This window comes from Rhamphochromis longiceps, linkage group LG11 (genome assembly GCF_057381845.1).
Source record: "Rhamphochromis longiceps isolate RC_006_pf linkage group LG11, R_longiceps_female_GT1.1, whole genome shotgun sequence".
In the NCBI taxonomy this organism is placed as follows: domain Eukaryota; kingdom Metazoa; phylum Chordata; class Actinopteri; order Cichliformes; family Cichlidae; genus Rhamphochromis; species Rhamphochromis longiceps.
The window spans coordinates 5,564,780-5,589,052 of record NC_140567.1 but is presented as its reverse complement, the minus strand read 5'-3'; the positions used below and the strand labels follow the sequence as shown (position 1 = coordinate 5,589,052).

General features: G+C 41.1%; 1 long non-coding RNA gene across 1 annotated transcript in view; it reads right to left on the bottom strand.

Moving 5' to 3' along the window:
• The window catches only part of LOC146658449 (uncharacterized), a 62,469-nt gene extending 38,423 nt beyond the window's left edge, over positions 1-24,046 (bottom strand). Inside the window, exons 1-2 of the long non-coding RNA XR_014913635.1 lie at positions 23,810-24,046; positions 23,067-23,148 (exon numbers count right to left, since the gene is read on the bottom strand). This is a non-coding gene — a long non-coding RNA (uncharacterized LOC146658449). The remainder of the gene's footprint in view (positions 1-23,066; positions 23,149-23,809) is intronic.
• Between the last annotated feature and the right edge of the window lie 227 nt (positions 24,047-24,273).

Sequence of the window (24,273 nt, the reverse complement as noted above, 5' to 3'; positions counted from 1 at the left end):
TTTTAAGGGGGAAAAAAATCAAATCTACATGGCCCTGTGTGAAAAAGTGATTGCCTCCAAAACCCAATAACTGGTTGGGCCACCTTTAGCAGCAACAATTGCAATCAAATATTTGCAATACTTTTGATAAACATGCTTTTGATTTTTGTTTGATTTTTTTTTGCCTGAAAATGCAGAAAATTCAACACTGTAATGAGTTTCTGGTGTACAGCGAGGGGAAAAACAACAAACACTGATTGCCATTTCAAGCATAAATATGATTATATATATTTTGTTGCCATGTTGCACCACATGGCATGCAGTGGAATCTGACTTTCAGTATGTTCCTGTATATATCACTTTCACAGCTTTAAATCTCTCTTCTGTTTACTAAAAGCACACAGAACAGGGAGTTGTCAGGAGTCTTTGTGGAGCTGTTAGAGATGCTGTGCTCTCTGTCACTTTCTACAAGCTGCCTCATTCAGTGTTCTTCAGCCCTCTCTCTTTTTTTTTTTTTTTTTCGCCTGTCCCATTTGGTCCTTTAGCCATCAGAATTGTTGTCTGAAGACCAACAAGGATACCCAATGGATTTACTTTGCCAAATGGATCATCGTGGCATTGCCGTATTGGTCCATTTGGTCGATCTTTGTTTTTATTATTTATTATATTTTATTTTCAGATGTTACAGACGGGACAGACATGAGTGAGAGATAGGAAAGGGAGAAAGAAAGAGGAAGGAAAGGAAAAACAGAAGGGGAGAGGGACAGTGAGAAAGGGGGGGAGAAAAAAATAAAAATCTCCTGGATCACCTGTTGAGAGAAGAATAGAAAACAAGCAAAAAAAGACAAAAAAACAAAAAACAAAGCAACATACTAAACACAACACCATCGCATTAATCTAGCTAAGTGTAAACAGCAGTAAATACTAAATATTCAATGTTGTTGTGCAGCACGCAGGACAGATGTGCTTCGAAGTAGCAGCCAAGAAAGGTGTAATTTGGGTCTACGAGCAGTGAACACCCGTGTGCATACCTGTGTGGATCAGCGCGCTTGTATTCCAAAGGTTTCTCCATGTAACGATCTGCTAGGGAGTGTGGGGGGGCCACAGCCCCGTGCTCCAGGGTGTGAAGCAGGTATGGAGGAGATCAAAACTCCAGACATTCAGAGGCCCCCAGAACACAAGAAACCATGGAAGACCAACAGAGGGGCAGCCGCGCCACTGTTCCAGTAAGAGCTGAGGAGAGTCCCAGATGAGGGTTCACTCAGCAGCCGCGGAGCAGAAGCCAGGGGGAGTTGCAGTGACGCGCCCGTGAGCTCCGCCGGCCGCCAGCTGTGCCTGAGTGACCGAGCCCCAGGCCGAGAGGCCGGGGGCACCCCACCCCCGAAGGGGCCCGAGCGAGCCCCAGGCTCCAGGCCCCGATAAGCGGCCGCCAAGGAGTGAGCCGGTGTGTACCTGGACGCCAACCCCCAGACACAAAGAACCACCAACGCACCGACACCTGAGGGAGTCCGCCACCGGCAGGGGAGGTGGTGGTAGGTGGAGATAGGCCTCCAAACCTTGGAGGGCCTGAGGTGTCCCCAGAGAGGTGGCGTCTGATACCCAACCTGACATATAGACACAGACATACAGGCACACACAGACACAAACATCCATTCCCCCCCTCATGCTCTCATATGCACTCACTCCACACTCAACCAACGTGGAGACAGACATAAAGAGACGCTGTACACACGATCACACTCCCCAAGCGTACTCTACAAACCGGGTCTAGGTACCCTTGCCCCTGGAGGGGGGAACTGCACCCAGACCCAGGTGGTGTTACCCTTTTCCCTGCGGTGGGGAGAGGCAGACCACCCCGACTCCGTAGCAGCAGGGAGGCCCCACACTCCAGACCGCAGTCGGACGGCCAACTCCACCTAGCCCTCCCGCTCCAGCAGGCCGCAGAGAATGGGGGTGGGAGAAGACTCCAAACCTCCCTCCACCCGCTCATTGTAGTGTTGATGCATGTATGTTCTAAGGTGCAATTAAAACCCAGGAGGGCATGGAGCTACCTGCCAAGGAGCAGCAGGTAAGCACATAGTCCCTCCTGATAGCCCTCAATGTCTAAGTGTATTTAAAATTGAGAGGTGGGCAACGACGCCAGGGGTGAGGTGTACACCCTGATGGTAATTTGGACTCCGTGATTGTGCCCACCCCCAAGATCCTATATGTATGTGTAATGAGAGTGTGAATAATGTGAATGTCTAAGTTGTGGGATAAAATTGAGGCAGAGGCAGCCAGAAGGGGACAGGGGGGGGGGGGGTAGCCTCCTCTGCACCCTGGTGACATACCCCTACTCCAAGGCCCTGCATGTGTGGGTGGTTGTGGTGGAGCGGGAAGAGAGAGGCAGCTGGAGATGGGGAGGGAAGGAAGGGAGGGGCAGGTAACCCCTCCCTGGGGCCAGCTCCCCCGCTGACCCCAGTAGGCACTCCCACACTCCGCGACCCGCCAGGGAAAGGGGGCCCAGGCCCATCCAGACCGGGGCCCAGTGCAGCAGCGCCTCCCGGCCCCACAGAGCCCGGGACAGTCCACCCAACCCCACCACAGAGAAAACTGCACCCACCCCACCATCCACTCATCTTCCAGACTACATAAGACAGTAAACGCCCAGGCTGAGATCTTCCTCCACCTCTCCTGTATCTCCCCCTCCTGCAGAGAGAGTTCCTGAAGAGAGGAAAGCTCCTGCAAGATGTGACCATCTCCCCCACCAGTTGAAGAGCCCCCCAGGTGGTTCGACGCACCGGCGGCACCCTGCTCCAGGGCCGGGCGCCCATGCACCCACCCGCCCACAACCCCGGCAACACACCAACCAGGATCCAAGCCCCCGAGGCCCGGCCCGGGCCCCAGCCCAGAGACGGAGCGCCCCCAGAACCTCACGCCCATCCCGGACCCACCCAGGGCCAGCCAGGCTACCAGGTCAGTAACCCACGTCCGTCAGCACAGACCCTCCCCTAGCCCCGCTGCACGCAGCCGCGAGGAAACAGTCACCTGAGAGCCAACAGAGCCCCCAACCGGACATGACCGCTACCCCGGGTTGAGCCCCCCAAGGAAGATGCCTCCGGGGAACCCCCCGACGCCCTAAGCCTGTCCCTACCCCCACACCAATCACAACAGTGAAGGCGGGACCAAATTATGACCCCCCACCCCCACTAGGTGATGGAGCTGATAAAAGGAGTCCAGAGCAATTGATCTGATGTGGTGGCAGAGGCTGTATCAAGACTAATGTAATCTAATAGATAATTTCTATATTGGTTAGAATTAAGATTATTTTTATTTTTCCAGTTCATGAGGACTGTTTTCTTGGCTATGCATAGGGCAGTGAAAATCATATGGGCTATATTCTTTTCTGAAGTGACATTATCTAAGCTGCCCAGTAAACACACTAAGGGGGAGGTTGGAATGTTACATTTCAGACACTTTGATAAGTCTTCACATATCTCGCGCCAAAACTTTTGCACTGGTGGACAGAACCAAAGAGCGTGGATGTAATTGTCTGGTGTATTGCCTTGACAGTGTGAGCAGTTGTTGGAAGATGTAAAGCCCATCTTGAACATCCGATGACCTGTATAGTGCACTCTATGTAGTATTTGTGTGGATGCCTTAATAGGCATCCACACTATTGAGATCCTGTTTCTCTTTCTTCTTTATTATTATTCCGGGTGTTTCCGTACACTTTTTGCCGTGGATCTACTTCCACAATTTTTGTGCTATTTTCACCGTTCAAACTCTAAACTGTTCTGCTCTTTCTGCTAATGCCGGCTATGACTTTTGGTGTTTATTACTATTATACTTTTTAAAATATTACACTTTTTTCCTTTAATTTGTCCCATTGAAATGAATGGGAAACTTCCACAATTCTGCTAAAACTTTCTTGTCTTTGAAACTTAACTACTGCCTCATACTTTCACCTAGAAACTCCATTCAAACTTTAAAATGTTCTCAAATGATTTGGCTATTCCTGTGTGATTCAGCTTTTTCAGATCTTCTACCGTTTTCATCTTATCTCTCTTTAAGTCTTCAGTTGCAAAATTGTGATTTTTCAGAAAATACATGCGTTGCTATGGTTGCTATGCAATTAACTCAGAGGGGACAGTGAAACTGTTTGAATTTTCTCTTCATGTCCAAACAACTTCTTGCTACTCGCTCAATTTCCACTCAAGCCCCACAAATTATACATCAAAACGTAGGTATTTTTGCTGGCTTTCAGAAAATGTCACTATCATTGTTGTGGGACTCATAGATATTTTGCAAATCTCCTCAGAGTAACACAAAGTCAGAAAACTCTCCATATAAACTCAATGGAGAGTTTGTTCAAAATCACCGCTGGATTTCTCTAATGAGAGGCATTTTCAAATTGTCATATCTCCTTAACGAAGCGAAGTTAAGACATGAGGCTTGTCCCCGTATATGTTCAGACACTCCTGACGCTCACAATTCAAGAATTTCTTTCTCACCTATTACCGTTCTGAAATGAGTTGGACTTGTTTGAGGGTAGGAAATTTGTCCCTCGCTCAGATTTCATCAGATTTCAATCTCTGGAAATGAACCACTTTTTTCTCTCGTCATATCTTTTTGATGGATTTCCACAGAGCCCTGAAAATTTCCATGACTGTTCACCAAAGCCTGCTGTTTCTTACGGTGAAAGAATGATTTTGATGCTCCATATAGATTTAGAGTTACCAAAGGTTGTTTGAGCGCAAGTCAAGGCAGTTTTTGCTTCGCCTCTACTCAGTTACAGTGTATTACAAGTCATATATCTTTAATAATTTATGTTTTATCTCTGAATTATGAAGACCTGAAGATTCCCCCATCTCTTCTGAATAAAACGATGCCTGAATGACCGTTCTAGCCTCTACGGTTAGGAAATTATGGCCATTTGTTCGAGGGGAATCCTGAATGTCAGAAATACACTGAAGAAAACTCACACCTCTCTCTGTGTCTGTGTGTGTAAGGGCTGACTACAGCAGGTGCAGCTAATTTAACTGACCTACATATACCAAGCCCAGACTCTCCACAGCTCCTGTTCCCTTTACTCTCTGTGTATGTGTGTCTGTGTATCAATATTTCTCCTATGTTTAGGTATTACTCCTCAATCATAGTATTTCTGCTAAAGCAAAGTACTTCTACTACATCTTAGTACTTCTGCTAAATCATAGTATTTCTGCTAATTCATAGTATTTTTGCAAAATCATGGTATTTGTGCAAAATCATGGTTTTGGGGCCAAATATTTCTGTTATTTTATAATATATGTGCTGAATATATTATATGTGCCAAATCATAGTATTTATCCCAAATTATAGTATTTATGCCAAATTACAGTATTTCTGCTAAAACGCAGAAATAGTACCTTTTAGCAGGAATTTCTACCAAAAGATAGTACTTCTGCCAAATCATAGTATTTGTACTGAAACATGGTACTTCTGCCCAATCATAGTATTTGTACTAAATCATAGTACTTGTGCCAAATCATAGTATTTATACCCAATCATAGTATTTCTGCTAAATCATAGCATTTGTGCCAAATCATGGTATTTGTGCAAAAACATAGTATGTCTGCAAAACCATAGTATATCTCTTATGTTATAGTATTACTACTAAGGCATAGTATTTCTGCCAAATCATAGTATGTGTGCCAAATCGCAGTATTTATACCAAATCACAGTATTTGTACTAAAACATAGTATTTCTGCCATATTGTGGTATTTGTGCAAGAACATTGAACTGTTATGTTATAGTATTACTACTAAGTCATAGTATTTCTGCTAAATCATAGCATTTGTTCCAAATCATGGTATTTGTGCAAAAACATAGTATGTCTGCAAAACCATAGTATATCTCTTATGTTATAGTATTACTACTAAGGCATAGTATTTCTGCCAAATCATAGTATTTGTACTAAATCATAGTACTTGTGCCAAATCATAGTATTTGTTGCACATCATAGTATTGGAACAAAAACATAGTATTTGTCCCAAAGCATCGTATTTGTATGGAGTAATAGTATTTCTTCAAAATCATAGTATTTCAATCAAATCTCAGTAGTTGTGTTAAAATGCAGTATTATTGCCAAATCATAGTATTTGTACCCAATCATAGTATTTTTGCCAAATTGTGGTATTTGTGCCCAATTAATAATTCTGTTATGTTATAGTATTACTACTAAGTCGTAGAATATCTGTTATGTTATAGTGTATCTGCGGAATATAGTATGTGTGCCAAATCGTAGTATTTATACCAAATCACAGTATTTATGCTAAAACATAGTATTTCTGCCATATTGTGGTATTTGTGCAAGAACATTGAACTGTTATGTTATAGTATTACTACTAAGTCATAGTATTTCTGCCAAATCATAGTATTTGTGTGAATTTGTATACTGTAATATCACTGTAGTATGTAGTGGCTAAGTAGGAGGTGTTTACAGTGTAAATAGGTCATCTCTTGTGTTGGAGTGCCCTCTTGTGGCGCCTTTTGGGTAGTGCCTTAGTAAACGTGAACCCTGTAAGAAGTGGTATCAGACTGATTTGTAGTGGAGGAATTTGTTGCCAGTTTTCTTAATCATAGAAACCACACCATATCACCTCTCCACATCCTCCTACTGTATGCCATGCCTCCCTGTACCATCCATCTGACCGCCAATAAACTCCACCTGTGGTAATCTAATCCCTGGATGTCAGCCTCTCCTTCTGACCGAGGATAGTTACTATTGCAGCACCACCCAGCATTAAACTGACGTACACCATTCTGTACAATAGTATTTGTGCTAAAAAGTAGTATTTCTGCCAAATCATAGTATTACTGCTATTTCATACTATTTAAGCGAAATTACAGTGTTTCTGCAAAAACATGTTTGAGGGGTGGAAATCTGTCCTCCTCTCATTTTTCAAACTCCGAAAATTAAGCCATTTCTTCTCTCGTCATATCTCCGCGACAGAGATACAAAGAGCTATGTAAATCGCAGTCAAAGTACACCAAAGTCCGCTGATTCACCCAGTGCAAGAATTATGCTTCTATCCCACCTAGTTTTTGAGTACAAATTTATACACTATCACAGACCGGTAATTCATATTGATAATTTATTACAATTCTGCAAAGTTTTATGATTTTAGCAGCTTTTCTAATATGGACCTCAGATTCTTGTTAACAGTCTATGGCAGAAATACATACAAGTACACAGCCTGATGAAGCAGACAGAAGCAGTACCTCTGATTGGTTCAGCATTTTCACCTCTTATCAGCACAAATCTCAGCCTCTTCTGCTCTTTTCATTAGAATTGTAAGCTTTTCCACCTTTTTTCAGTTACGTGAGAACCAGTTTGGCTCAATGAGTAGCTGAAAAATATCAGCCTCTTCTGCTGTTTTAGCAGGATTTCAGAGTTCAGCTTTTTCACTTGTTTTAAGCAAAAATTTCAGTTTCTTTACCTCATTTCACAACAAAGTTCTTCCTCTTCACCTCTTTTCTGCTAATTTGAGCTTCTGCTCCACAGTGCACATTGTCCCTCTCATCATATCTTTGCTTGTGACCAGAACTCATTTGGCTCAGAGGGTAGGGCATCTGCCGTGAGACCCGGTGGCAGAGGTTTGAATCCTACCTGTGACAGTTGCTACACATGTTCCCTGCTTGCATGCGCTCTGCTTTCTTGTGTGTCACTGCTCTCCAGTGTGTCATTACACATACAGCCATCTTCAGCAAGCGCTTCTACACCTCTTTTCAGCTCATCTTTTTGCTTCTTTGCCTCTTTTCAGCAGAAATTCTTCTGATTCACCTCTTTTCTGCCAAATGTTTAGCTTTTTCACCTCTTATCAGCACAATTCTAAGCAGCTTCTGCTAATTTCACCACAATTGTCACTCTCTCCACCTCTTCTTTGTGTGAATGAGTTTGGTACAGTGAGGTGAATCGCCGCCTTTAGACCAGAAGGGCCAGGTTCAAATCCTGCTCAGGGCAATGATTTTTGTTTTTTTTTTTCAACTTTTTCAGCTTTTTTCAGCAGACATCTTCAGCGTTAAGGCATCCACACAGCATTTTCGCAGGAAATGCAAATTTTTCTAGTTTGTATTGTATTAATTGCAGACTGGGATTTTTAATTAATTTAAAGGTTTTTAAGCAAATCTGAGACCAGAAGTTTTGGTCTAAGCTGACTGATAAATCTGCTTCCCACTTTGCAATAGGAAGGGATATTGATTCATCTAATTTAGAAAGTGTTCTGTATATTTTAGATAATAAGAGAGCCTGTGTGAGTCTTGTAATGCTCTCTGATTAATTGGATAGGCTCTTTCAGCTCTTCTTTCTGATAGCAATACTGGGAGCTCAGTAATGGAAATGTCATTTTTAAGTGTGTCTTTATTATTGGAAATAAAGTGGCTGGTACAACTATAAAGTGGCTGGTACAACTATAAAGTGGCTCCTCATACGTTTCTGCTTTCCATAGATTGGGATTGGAGCATATGGAACCTACATTTCCTTGACAAAGAGTGGACACAGACACTTTAGCATTACTAAATAAAAATGTCAAAGCATCCTGACGGGGGTGATAGACTACACCAGAAGATTTGTTAATAGAGGAAATTACTGAATAATGACAATGATGTAGGCTTTAGTGTTCCAGCTCAATGAGATAGTATTATTACTTCCTGAAATACACATCATACCTACCTTGTTAATAGAAATTTTATTAAATCTAACAAACTTTAGGTCAGGTTGTTAAAAGGGACTTGTTATGCTCATTTTTACTGGACTCTACAAGAATAACTTTGGATAATTTACAGTTTAATCCTTTATCATTTAACTGGTACAAACTCCTAGTTTATTCTCTGTCTGAAACAAGCCCTTTTATTCCCTTCCCCCCTTAGACTAACTTTCTTCTCATATTCTAGTCTTGCATACAGAAAATTTAAACAGCAGGTGGGTGAGGTTTCAGTTCTCACAGCTAAAGCTGTGTGAATACATGACCTTCCCCTCTCACTGAAATCAAAACTATATAATAGGTAAAATAGATAAATAACTTTCTGAAATTGAGTGTTTTTAGCTCATAGAAAACACTCATTGTTATTTGCTTTTATTTTTAAATAAAGTGCTGGGGGATCAAAACTTACAGAACATGCAAATTCACATCTCCTTCGCTTCACAAATTTTCCAAAGACCTCTCTTTCTGTCCAACAACCAGTACTTTCTGCATAGTGTAACAAACTAAGTAGCTTATAGTGCGTGGCACTGAAGGGAGGGAACCAAAGTCCTGTCCCTGAAACACAAGGCCAAGTTTTTTAACACACACAAAACTCATTCACACATATAGAGGACAAAGACAGAAAGAAAATGGTGAGTCAGGAAAGGAGGAATGAAGCAACACCACAGTATCACCCCATTCTGGTGACCTACTAGGCTCATCAGAGTGCCTATGGTGAAAATACCTGCCCATCACTTTATTTAGGATGGCAGGCCATGACACACAAAAATTGGAGGGGGATAACATATCTTTTGTCTAATTAATTGACTATTTTCTTGAAACATTAATTTCTCACCATGCTTATTGGAAACACGTCTATGGCCAGATGGAATTTGATTTCGCCAAGGATGTTTTTGGCCACATCATATTTCAGTGTGTCTTTGTGAGCTGGATGGGTATTCTTATGTACTATGTACTGCAATAGCCTCACTTTTATAGACATTTGAGTTCATGTTGAACAATTGATTGATTTTAGCAACCACTGCAATGTTTTTTATTCTTACCTTCATGTATGGAGTATACTTGAGTTTGTGGTGTGTTTTCATGCGGTGAAATAAGTTAATTGTGTTCTTTGTAGTGCAGACACACCTGTACAGCATTTCTTCTTGGTTAACCTAACTTGCACTAGATTTGAAGAATTTCCAAACAGCAAACGTCACTTTGAAGAACAACCTGGTAGCCTTCTGCTGAGCTAGACATATAAATGTTGATGCATATCTGTGTGTGTAGTGTTACTCATCCAGAGTAAAACTGGACAAGTCACAGTAGCATAGTCGCACAGCAAACAGTCCGCATTGACAGTATTTCTAAGAAGGGTTTGTTATTAATAAATTAACTGACGTTGAGCCCAACCTGTCACGGTTCTGGGTCATTTTGTCCCAGAATTTTCAGTTTCTTATGTGTTTGGTATTCTTCTGCATTATGACTAGTGATGCCATCACCAGTGTGTGAATGTGTGTGTGAATGGGTGGATGACTGAACATATAAAGCACTTTGGGGTCCTTAGGGACTAGTAAAGCGCTATACAAATACAGGCCATTATGTTCTGATTCTTTAGTTATCCTGTTTTGATTATTATTATAAATCTACGTTTCAGTTTATTCTGGTTTAGGGTTTAGTTCTTGCGTTTTGATTTTGTACCCTCATGTCTAGTTTAGGTTTAGTTCTGTGCTTAGTCTTCTCTGCCCGTGTATTCACTCTGTGTAAAGACCATGTTTCTTAGTCTGTGTCTTTTTGAATTGTTTCCTGTTTTATTTTGAAGGGTTATGATGTCAGTGTTTCTAGCTTCGCTCCCCCTGTCTCGTTAGGTCTCATTCCTCCCAGCTGTGTTCCCCTTCTGTCTCTAATTCCTTGATGACTTCCTCAGTGTATTTAAGCCCTGTGTTTCTTTGTGTCAGTGTTACGTCATACCCTCAGATTGTGTCTATGTGTTTCTGTTCTCAGTGTTCATTATTAAGTTCATGTTTTGTTCATCACCAGCAATAAAGCTGTGGTTTTTAGTTGCAATTCATTCTCCATGAGTCCTGCATTTGGATCCTCACCTCCGCCTGCCCGCACACAGAGCCCTGACAGAACGACACGACCAGCATGGATCCAGTGGACTCACGTTTTGCTTCAGAGGGGGGGGTATTTTTGCGCAGCTGTGGGATTATTGCCAGCGCATAATTTCACACTGCGGAACACTAAAGAGGCTTCCAGAGGTAGTGTTTTTTGATAACTTCCTGTCATCCACTACCTTCACTATCACTTTTTTGGACATTAAAAGATTAAAACAAATAATAACAGCTCTAAGAGCCAGATTTTGCTTTGAACTGTTTGGCACGGTCTGGTCTGTGCAAGGAAAATTCAGATGCCCTCCTGGAAGCCCTTGCCACTTGGTATTCTCAGCGTCAGCCGCCTTTCCCGTCGATGTTTATAGCCAAATCATTGATCCTCCCTTAAGGAAGAAACGGCGCCCTTGCCATCATCACCCCACCAGAACAACTTCACTCACTAAGATCAGGAAAGTTCAGAGGAGTTTTTCTATGTTAACTGCCATTTTTAAGAATGTTTTTGCTGCCAAGCTGCCTCTCTCTAAGAAGAAATCTGGTGTTCCCTCTCCACTTGATTTTGAAACTGAGAAGACTAAGATTTGTTCCGCTATGTTCGAGACTGTTGGCAGTTAGCTTTGAACCTATGAGCTTAAAATCTGTTGAGCCTGTGTCTGTTAATGTTAATGAAACAACTCTGATTTCTGAGTCAGTGGAATCAGAAGTATTCAACCCTGAATCAGGGAGCTCAGAGTCTTGGAGTTTTGAGTTAGACGACGCAAGGTTAGTGGACCTTTCGGCCCAGTCAGGCTACATAGAGACAGAGATTCACCCCAGGGCTTCCCCAGAGGTTGAGTTTGTGTCAGTTGCTACCTCTGCACCCCTGAAGACAGTAGAGCCTGCTAGGTTTCTGCTGTCAGTGCAGCCTGTAGTTCAGTCCTACTCCACTTCCACTTCAACCCTCAGCTTCACTTGGGTTGAAGTGGGTTAGTGTCAGACCAATAGCGGTGGTCTGACACTAACCCACTAAGAGTGGGAGAAGAGGGTTGCATTGACAATCCAACACAATGGGCAGCACATTGAACACATTTTACAAGTGGTCAGGAACTTGTAAATAACTGGTGAAAGAATAAAGTTACGTTGAAACCAAGCACACGATTGTTTTTCTTGTGACATTACCAATAAGTTTGATGTGTCACATGGCCCTCTTCCTATTGGAAAAAAATAAAAGTTGTATCCAAGATGGCCTTCTAAATGGCCACCATGATCACCACCCGTCTTGAGGAGTTTGCCCCCTCACATATACTAATGTACCACAAACAGGACTTTAATATCACCAACCATTCCCATGTTATTACGGTGTATCCATATAAATGGCCCACCCTGTAGTTTGGTTTTGTGTTGATCTGTTTTCTTGTGTTTCTGGACGTATGCTCCTTGTCTTCTTTTTTGTTTCTGTAAACCAGTTAAACTACTTACAAGCTATTTGCTCCCAGGGTCTGTGTGTGAAGGGTTCAGGACTGACAAAAATAATTCCCACCACTTCTAAAATCACTTGCAATAAGATGTTCTTTGCAATTTGCCATGTTAAATCCCTTTGCGTTACTTACTCCTCCATCAAGCTGAATAAAATCCTTCTGCTTTGGGATTTTAATTTGCATGCTGATGACAGCTTATGCCATGCTGCTTCTGAATTTCTTAGTCTTTTAGGCTCTTAACTTTACCCAACATGTGGGCCAATACACAGCCATCACTGGATCTGAATATCAGTCCAGTTTGTTGTGAGGAAATTTTTATTAGTGATCATAAATATCTTTTATTTGATCTCTCCTTTATTTGTGATACACTGCCCTCTGTTTATGTGAAGCATTCACGATTAATTACTGACTCTGCAGTGGAACAATTTGTGGAATTGTTTGATAATAACTTACTTCAAACCGATGGTATAGAACGGCATGTGGCCTCCTTTAATTCGCAATGTCAAAACATTCTAGATAAAGTGGCTCCTCTTAAAATCAGTAAAGGCAGCACTATTAAACCCTGACCTGGTTCACAGAAGCTATTCGCAGCTTTAGGCGAATAAAACTGAGCGCCTGTGGAAAGCCACAAAACTTGAGATTCATAAGCGCCACCTAAAAGAACTATTATCTACCTTTAACAACATGGTGAAAGATGCGAGAGCCACTTATTTCTCGAAACTACTTGCAGTAGGAAAAATAAATCCTAAGGTTCTCTTCGACACAGTAAATAACATAGTCTCCCCCCTATCTCCGTGCACACCTGTCTTTTCAGATAAGGACTGCGATGATTTTCTAAGATTTTTCCAAGACAAAATCAGTGACCTAAGAGGAAACTTAGCTCCCTCAGTCCCTTCAACCATAATCTTCCACAGCCTGTAATTATGGAATCCTTTCACCCAGTTTCTTTAGAAGATCTATCAGAAATACTGACCCAAATCAAACCCTCTGTCATGGCTGTGTGAAGGCAGGCAGGAGTGGCAGACCCAAAAGCAGCACTCACGGAGGCAGACGTAAACTCAAAACACTCAGTTTTATTGCTGGATAGCAACAGAACAGAAAACTAACTAAATTGGGAATACAAAAACAAACTAAACAGGCAGGCAGGCTAGCAAACAGAACACAGAGCGAAAGTGAGAGTACGACGCTGCGACAAGCAGAGGAAGACGCAGACACTAAATACAAGAGGTGAACAGAAGTAAGAGGAAACAGCTGGGAGACATGGCTGATGCTGATTACACTGACGAGACAGGGGCTGTATCCCAATTCAGGGTCTGCAGCCTTAAAGTACGCAGCCTCAACGATCCTCAAGGGCCGCGTACTCAAAGACCGCTAAGGCCGGAAGTGCGAGGCTTGTGAAATGGGACGGTCTAGCCTCCGTTGCGCTGCCCAGGTTGCCTAGCAACCATGATACTAACAGCTGGAAACGTGTCATACAGCTTTGTTTGACAGAAATGAAAGAAAAAATCTTTTGTTCATTTGTTTGTTTGTTTCTACATGAGCTTTGGTCATTCTCTGTAAGATTAAGCTCAGCTATTGAACGGAGTATATTTTAAAGCAAAGGCTTTAAAACCAAGTTAGTACAAATGTCACTAATGTCACATAACTTTGCCGACATGTGGCCAACAGTAATGTTTTAATGTTCTTCGTTATTACACATTTGCACATAAATAAGTGACATAATATTCAGTACTTAAAGTTTACTCGTCGGCCGCCCCTCATCCGCCGGTTTTTTTCCACGCAAAATTATCCACACCCACCACCGCGCTTTGCATTCTGGGATATGTTGGGCCACGAAGTCTACACCGCCACAGCCTTAAAATTCAGGGAAATGAAGGACGCATTTCAGGGCCACATTTCGAGCAGCCTTTGAATTGGGACAGCCTTCGGCGCGCCGCTGTGACGTAATCAGCCTTGAAATGCGTACTTTAAGGCTGCAGACCCTGAATTGGGATACAGCCAGGGAGAGCACAAACAGAGCACAATGACATACGATACAGACCTTCAAAATAAAACAGGAAATGTACAGACTGGACTCAGAGACGCGGTACAGACAGAGAACAGTGGGAAACAGAACCAAAACCTAACAAATAGCAAATCTTAACAAAAGACATAACCAGAATAAGCAAGAACATAAGATAATATTAACAAACACAAAACACTGGGTCGTCAGACTCAGGACCATGACACCCTCAATGAGTCCAGCTGCTGTCCTACCTACTTCTTTATTTTGCAGAGTTTTTGACACCATTGGGCCCTCTGTGGTCACACTGATAAACTGTTCCCTGATGTCCGGCTCTGTCCCCAGGTACTTTAAACAGGGTGTTATTCAACAAAAAAAAAAGCCAAACCTGGATTCGACTCTTCAGTTGAGCTACAGACCCATCTCATTCCTTTCATTTCTAAAATATTAGAAAAAGTTGTTTGGTACCAAGTAAAGAAGGCACTGGAGAAACATAACATTCTTGATAAACTTCAGTCAGGATTTAGAAAGTCACACTCCACAGAAACTGCTCTCCTGAAAGTCACAAATGACCTTTTGATGGCCGCGGACAGAGGTGATTGCTCAATCCTTGTAGTATTGGACCTTAGCTCTGCCTTCGATACCGTTGATCATCAGATCTTAATTCACAGCTTAAATCATATGGTAAGGATATCTGTATCTGTTCTGAAATGGCTCACCTCATTTCTGGCAGATAGAACATTCATTCAAAATGGATTTGTTAAACATAGACAGGGTTTTCATAATGTAAGACGAGTCCTCAACATTCTTCATAATCAAAGTGAACAGGAAGATGCAGCCATTCTCTTGCTCGACGCGGAGAAAGCTTTTGATAGAAACGTACGGCCATATCTCTTTGATGTGATTGTTAGATTTGGGATGGGTAAATTATTTCTGCATTGGATCAAGCTACTACACTGTCAGTCTGTTGCTCAGGTTATGACTAATGAGATAATTTCTGAACCATTTGACATTAAAAGAGGGTGCCCACAAGGTTCACCATTATCTCCACTTTTATTCCTTTTAGCTATTGAACCTCTGGCAATAGCTGTTAGAACAAGTGGACAAATACAAGGTGTTAAGATTGGTTGAAAGGAGCATAAAATTGCTTTATTTGCTGATGATGTTATATTATTTTTAAAGCAACTAAAAACTTCTGTGCCTGCTGTAAAGCATTTAATAGACCAGTTTTGGGCCTTCTCAGGGTATAAAGTAAATGTAACAAAATCATCATTAATGTTACTTAAACAAGGGTATAATCAAAACGTAAGTGAGAATATATCTGGCTTTACTGTTAATTCTGAATTCACTTATCTAGGCATTAAAATAGTTCCTTTACTAAAAGATGTGGTGGTACTTAACTATAATACAATTCTACAGAAAATTTCCAAAGATTTGGAGCATTGGATAAGTTTACCACTATCTATTATTGGACGGATAAGTGTTCTTAAAACTAATGTATTACCTAAACTCTTGTATATGGTAAATAAATGGTAAATGGCCTGTATTTATATAGCGCTTTACTAGTCCCTAAGGACCCCAAAGCGCTTTACATATCCAGTCATCCACCCATTCACACACACATTCACACACTGGTGATATATGTTTCAGAATGTCCAACAAAATGTCCCACTGGCTCTTCCTGTTTGATTGTTTACCAAACTAGCGTCATTAGTCAGAGAGTTTATTTGGAAGTAGAAGCATCCCCACATTCGCTTGTCTTTGTTGTATCTTCCCTTTGATACAGGGGGGTTGAAATGCCCCAATTTTTACTGGTACTATCTGGCTATTCAACTAAGGACAATAATGTTTTATTTTTCATCCCAAAATACCCGGTCTTGGGTGGGGATGGAAGCAAATTCTCTTAAAATGCCATGAAAGGACAGGAAGCGGTGTCTGAAAAGGGCTGGGAAAATCATCAAAGACCCCAGTCACCCATCACATGGACTCTTCACCCTCCCGCCCTCTGGGAGGCGCTACAGGAGCCTCCGGACTAAGACCACCAGGTACCGGAACAGCTTCTTCCCCACAGCTGTCAGACTCCTGAACTCTGCCTCCTGACATCTGACCCACACTAAACTCATGGACTGAACATACACACACACACAATGGACAACCGTACCCTCGAACATACAATAATAACATGGACTGAACCACCACTCACAACCACTAGCACTTTATATAGCCTCTGTAGAAATTATCCACATATCTCACTTATCTTAACTGCACTACTGTATAGTTCTGTGTAAATAATCATTCTGTACAGACGATAATTTTTAATCCTACAACTGTTTGTAACTTGCATAGTTCACATTTCTGTATAACTGTATATCTGAGATTTCTGTATAGTTTTTTATTTCATATTTATATCCTGTTCATATCCTGTACATAGCTTGTACTCACTACAGCCTGTACATACTTATAGTTATAGAATATTCATAACATACTTCATACTGTGTACATTATAACATACCATAATAGACCCATTTCTGTAATATACTTACATATCTATATTATTGCTAATATATATTGTAATATATCTATATCATGGCTAAAGCACTTCTGGATGGATACAAACTGCATTTCGTTGCCCTGTACCTGTGCATGTGCAATGACAATAAAGTTGAATTCTACTCTATTCTATTCTAATTCTAAGCTTGTACTTATACTCTGCACAGCCAAAACAATTAAAGAAAGAAACAAATATTCCTATAGTCCGCAATATGATTGAAGTTTGGTTTACAATAAAAGAAATGATGAATATTAAGAATAATCTCTCTCAGCTTAGTCCTATTTGGGGAAATGCCTTATTTGTACCAGGAAATTTGGACACAGGGTTCCAGGGTTGCGCAGAAAAAGGTGTTAGGAAAGTGGGTGATCTTTTTTGTGATGGAATAATGGTTTAATTTGAGGATTTAGTCTCAAAATTTCAAATCCCCCCAAAACACTTCTTTAAGTATTTACAGATTAGAAGCTTCATTTCTTCCATACAAAATCAGTCTCTCAACGTCCCCCAGTTAACTAATTTAGAGGAGTTAATGGTGAGAAAAATGTGTTAACAAAGGCTTAATGTCAACATTCTAGAACTGGATTGTTAGAATCTTGGAGAGATGACCTAACTATTAATATTTCTGAGGAGACATGGAAGTCAGTTTGCTTAAAATCATAAAAACAATCGATTAATAGTAACCTAAAGCTATTACAATACAACTGGATCATGCAAACACATGTAACACCGGTGAAATTGAAAAAATATAATAACTGAATCCCAGATACATGTTTTAAATGTGGAGAAGCCTGTGGAACATTTTTCCACTGTATATGCCCATATGGAAAAGATATATATAAATCTTATAAAGTTTGTATCTGTCTTGTGTGAAACTTGTATGAAAAGCATATAAGAGTGAAAACAGATATAAGATCCCTTGAAAAATTATATAATGAAACTTGTATGTTTTGGATACTTACTAAAACAATGTATGAAAGTAATGAGAAAGTGGCCACTTTCATGAGTAAATCATGTAAGCCTTATATGATTTACTCATGAAAGTGGCCACTTTCATGAGTAATCACATAAGCTTTTACTATTTCTTTTCCATATGGGTGGGAATGCAGAATTGTCCGTGCATTTTGGCAAGTGGTGATGAACAAAATAAACCACATTTTAAATACAAAGATTGCTTTAGATGCAGAATGTTGCTACTACATATGTATCCTAAAAATCTTAAACTAAGAGCCCATCAAATTAAGTTTATGGATTATTGTACATTACAGGCAAAACATATGATTGCATTAAACTGGAAAAAATCAGATCCTCCTGCTATTGGTGCTTGGATAAATTGTGTATGGCAATGGAAAGGATAACGTATTTTCTCAAAGACAAGTTAACATATTTTGATGATATTTGGAAGTCATTTAAAAACTTTATAAAAGAAGTAAACATCGGACAACTCCTGCAGGAGTGTGGATGAGGGGAAAATTGTTTAGTCTGTGCTAGCTATTTCTATTTTCTTCCCTTTTTGTTTCCTTCAGTATGTATAAATGCCACATATTGTACTAATGTATGCACATTTCATGTGTTTTTATTTGATGTAGGTTTGAGAGAGCAGGGATGGGAGGTGTGTGTGTGTGTGTGTGTGTGTGTGTGTGTGGGGGGGGGGGGGGGGGGTGTTCTTATTACTGCGGCATACTACTGTAAAAACAAACCTTTGTATGCTGTTGCAAAAAGCAATAAAAAAATTTGTTTAAAAAAAAAAGGAAAAAAAAAAAGATGAACATTTCTTAGGTGGGAAACTTTCGCTCAGTTGTAGCTAAATTGTCATGGGGTATCCCACAAGGTTCGGTTCTAAACCCCCTATAGTTTTCATTATATATCCTTCCTTTAGGCCGTATCATTAACAGCTTCAAAATAATTTCCTACCATTTGTATGCAGATGATATCCAATTATACATCTCCTTTAAACCCTGGGAATTAGACAAATTTGTCACGGCTGGGGGCAGTCGTGTGGTGTATTGAAAAAAGGATCCAAAATGCAGGTACTGGCTGGGGTGCGAGTGAGTGTTTATTTACAGCGGTGAGAAGGTGACAAAACAGGAAGAGCAGAGCGGGGAGGTAAACAAAGCTAAACTGGGAAAACTAAAGAACAAAACTTAAACCAGACACTCACGGGAGGAGGAGCAAAATGCACAAAGAGAGATGGCAGAGACACAGAATGAATACCGGGTAACAGAATAATGCAGACTGACATGGAACTAAACAGACGATGCGACAGAGAGCACAGGAAAACACAGGGCTTAAATACACGGGGAGTAATCAGGGAATGGGCCACAGGAGGGAGACACAGCTGGGAGCAATTAGACTAACGAGACAGGGGAGAGGTAAAACTGAACACACTGACATGAGACATGAACTTTCAGAATAAAACAGGAAACTAACAGACATAGAGAACCAGACAGGACACTGAACTTGACAGGCAGACTCATGAGCAGACACAATAACACCATGGACAGACAGAGGGAACACAGAGAAGTGGGAGCAGGCAGGCAAAGAACAGAAACCTAACAAATGGCAAAATCACAACAGAATACACACTTGGAATGAACAAAAGCATAAGGAAACACAAAACACTGAGTCCTCAGACTGAGGACCATGACAAAATTATCCGCTGTAATGGACTGTCTTAAAGAGACTAATGGTTGGATGACAAACAATTTCTTGCAGATAAATGTAGACAAGACTGAGTGTTTGATCATTACCCCAGAGAGTATCAAGCCCCAAATTAGTCAACGTCTGGGTCCTTTTTCATCGTCAATAAAAGCTACCGCTCAGAAACTTGGGGTCATTTTTGATCAATCTCTGTCTTTTGATGCTCATATCAAGTCTGTGACCCGCTCCTGCTTTTTTCATTTAAGACGCATTGCCAAACTCAATGCTATTGCAGAACTGGAGATGCTTGTCCTTGCCTTCATCTCCTCTCGTTTAGATTACTGTAACACACTCTTTTTTTGTCTGTCTAAGGTTTCCCTAAATCGCCTCCAAGCAGTCCAAAATGCCGCCGCAAGGCTTTTATCCCACAGTCATAAATTTTCCCATATCACCCCTGTGTTAAAATCACACACACCCAAAATAAATCTGCCATTATTGCAGCTATCTGCTGAGCAGCATGGGGGTGCTGATGCTTAACCACTCAGCTGGATCTAATGGATAGAATACTTAAAAAAAAAAAAGAAATTCTGTTTGTGAAGAAAGAAATGCAGCTTTTTCTTATAACGGATATAATTAAGCCTAATTATACATTTCTACAGTGCGAAAACAAATTGTTGATGAACAAATTAAAATCATTCACAGATATCAATCATAATAGAAAATTGGTATTTGTAAGTAAATGAAAACAAATCCAGAGTAATTTAACACGCCTTCATATACATATAAATTAGATTACAGAAAATATTAAGCCCCAAATAAATAATAACAAAGAGAAAAACCATATTTTATTTAGCTCTTAACCTTTCCAAAATATTTCTGCATACTAAGCTCTTACACTTGAAGTCTATGGTGCAGGGTGTTACCACAACATGGCAAGGAGCATCCATATATGTCATCCTAGTCAAACATGGGCTTGCTCTTCTCCAATCTACTGTTTGGTTTAACACTTGGTTACATAATAATACCATCTACAGAGCTATAATAATTTTCAATGCTAAACAAAAATATGGGTTCTAAAAAGAAACACTGAAAAATACTAACTGAACTTCAAAATGCAGAATCCAGAGCCAATGAGTAAAATCCCTGTGACTTGTGTCACAGAGTCTCATGTTATTATAAAGCGTTGGTCTAACGGTGTGTTCACACCGAACGCGATGGGCGCGAGAAAAACGCCCCAAACGCCCCTAACTTGACGCGTGCACATTCGCACCTCTACGCGTGTCCAAGAAAAATCCATCGCGCCCCAAAATATCATATTTTAACGCGCGTGAACCGGAAATGTGGGAGGGATGTGGGAGGAAGTTTTGCCAGACCGGTATCTTTGCAAGATGGCAGCTGTCGAGCTAGCGCTTGAAGAGACAGTCTCCCTTCTCTATTTACTGTGGAGAGCAGAGTAGCGGCGTAAAGGACATCCTCGCCGTACCTGGGTCCATCAGGTCCTCCAGAGGTGTGAGCAGTTTGGTGAGTTTCACCACTTGCTCCAGGAGCTGCGCCTGGATGACGGCCGATTCCAGCGCTATCACCGTCATTCACTCGGCCAGTTTGAGGACCTGCTGTCCCGCGTTGGTCCCAGAGTTGCCCGCCTAGACACCAATTACAGGCGCTCAATCCCACCTGCAGAGCGCCTGTCCGTCTGCCTGAGGTTAGTAAAAGTGTTTAATACGGTAGTCCTTTATTGATACCTGTGCTAATATATGCTAAACCATCTATTTATACACTGCTAACATGGATGTGCTATGCTAACAGTGAATGCTGTCGGTGTTTACTGAAAGCAAACTGTGGTACAGAGACGACTATTTATAATATTTCTAGTGATACTCAGAAGGTCTCATCAAGCCCCGATTTAATTCGATTTATGCTGTTATCAGTGTTTGCGATGATAGCATGGCTGTGGTGTCACATCAATGTATGCGCTCGGTGTTTGCTGATATCAAACTGTAGCATTAGGACCACTGAGTTAACCTTTGTAGTGATACTCACTCCTTTTTATTTAGACCTGGTTTGATTCTGGGATAGTTGAATATTTGTATATAATCCCTGCAGCTGTCAGACTCTATAGCATGGGTCACCAGCCTTTATTAAAACAGAGTTAGATAAAACTGTGAACAGTTTGGTTCATCTCTAGTTACATGGTTCTATCTTGATAAGCTATGTCTTATCACAGATTAATTTTTAAAAAATATTAATGATTTAAGCAAGGAAAGGGCTACATGTCAACATACAACTCTTTATTTCTATTAATGTCTCACTTCATTCCTACCTGATTGACATGTTTAGGAATTGTGAGTGATTGGCTCACTGTAGTTGTGAAAGTTGCTACCAATCAAATTATGATATGTTAAAGTTAAAACAAAACAACTGTTTTAGATATTATCTAATATACATTTTGTAATTATCCTTATAATTACAAAATGTTTCATGTAAGATTTAAGTTTTGTGATTTAAATCTGACATCACAAAAGTATTTTGGAATTTGAATAATGTATTTTCTAACTGCAGTACACATAATACTGATTTTGAACAATTTTGTCCAGGTTCCTTGTCACCGGGGACTCCTTCAGCACCAAGCGTTCAGTTACAGAGTTGGTGTGTCAGATCACCCCCCAGGCAGCCATCTGGGACTGTCTAGTGGACGACTTCATGGCTGTGCCTTCACCTGGAGACTGGCGGTCCATCACAGAGGGATTCCAGGAGTGCTGGAACTTCCCTCTGTGCTGTGCAGCTCTGGATGGGAAGCACGTCCAGACAAAAGCACCCCATATATCATATAGGAGACACACACATTGATATACACTAAATATTTATTTCATTTCTTTTTTGTGGTGCCCAAATTTATGCACCTGCTTGATTTTGTTTAAACAATTATTGCACACTTTTTGTAAATCCAGTAAACTTCTTTTCACTTCTCAAATATCACTGTGTGTGTCTCCTGTATGATATTTAACTGACATTTTTTTTTGTAACAACCAACGATTTATACAGGAAAATAATGTCTATTAACAAGGTTGCCCAAACTTTTGCATCCCACTGTATTAGTATATTTTGTCATTAGTATAATATGAAATAAATTCTAGATGTGTCAAGTCGTGTGCCAACATTTGCTGTGTAGTAGAACTGACACATTAGTCATTATAAAAATTTATTTGAAATAATATTAGAATTCTCAAACAGAAAAACATTAAACATAAATATATAAAATATAAGTATTTACAGAGAGACAGGAATAAAAAGGACCAGCTGCTCTCCAGAGCAGGAACAAGGCTGAGGAGGAAATGCTCCATTGGAGACTGGTGTGGACTCTTCAGGGACACCAGGGTGGCCAGCTCCACCACCGATGGACCGTCCTGGGACCCGTCCCTCATCTGCCTCGGAGCCATCCTCCCCTGTGGGCTTGTAAAACAGCACAAAGCACAAAGAAATGAGAAGGCTGCTACTAGATTTTAATTTCAACATTGAAAAAAAACAAAAAAACAAAAACAGGATATAATCAGATTGGTTGTAGATATTTAGTAAAGGTGATCACAGGCAATCCCACCGACTAAAAAGGTATCAGTGCTTGCTGTACATACCTGTGGGTGCAGCAGCAGGAGCTCAGGGACTGGGGAGCCAGGAGAAGCAACTGCGGATGCTCTGCTGCAGAATCAGTTGGTTCTATCAATACAGTATTAAATGTTAACAGGTTGAATATAATAATCATAGAGTAGACAGTGGTCCCTCATTTATTGCAGCAGGGGTTCTCAGAATAACTAGCCCCTGGCCACGCACTTTATACACTTTTTTCCACACACACACATGAACATTGGTCACAGTTCTCACAATTGATTCTCAAAGTGCAAACCTTTGTAGATTGCAAAACGTAAAAGTATTATTATGCCGCGGTTTGTCTTCATCTGCCTGCCACTTTCGTGCGCCTTTTTCCCTCGCGGTGCAGGTGTCTATTTCCGAATGAGGCTCATAGTTATGGGTGTTTTCGTGCTGTTTTTTCTATTGGACGTGATGGTTATCAAAACCAAACATGATAAATTTGACAAGCGCAGGAGATTTGTCAATCAGGCTGCAGAATGCAATGCTGTCCGGTGCAAAAAAAAGAAAATGAAAATCAAAAAAAAGAGGCAGTGACGGATGAACAGCGGGACCACTGTGTGCTGTTTATTAATAAACAATAAAATATATTCCTAAATGACAACATGCCTAAAAGCAGAACGGTATTTGTACGTCAGTGGGAAAATAGCGGTGGCTTGCTAGCTTTTGTGCGGCTTCCCCGGGTCAGTGAAAACTTTAGAGAAAACTTAAGAGAAATGAATGAACTTACCAGGTTGCCCGATCTCTTTACATATCTTCCTCCAAGCTCGGTCCTTTATATTCCTGTCTCGGTCCAGAAAGCAGCTGGTGTCGTACGGCTCCGGGTTGTTTGCTACGGCATTGATTAGCCTTCCTTCTATTGAAGAATAAAGGGCTTTGGCTGGATCTGCCCCTTTGAACTAGGTAACAGCCACGTCACCAGGCTCCTGATTGGTTGTCGCGGCGCGATTTGACGCTGGAGTTCAGATTTTTCCAACTTGAGCGGTGGACGCGAAACGCGTGTATGCACAAAATGCAACACAAAAACTTTTTTTGCGAGTCAAACGCCTGAAACGCGCTACACTCACGCGCGTTTCAGGCGTTTTGGCGTTTTCGCGACGCAAATCTGCTTCCGAATTTTCGCGGGAGCCGCAATCGCGGGTCATCGCGCCTTTCCATTGACTTTACATGTAAGCCTGATGCTCTGCCTGCCTC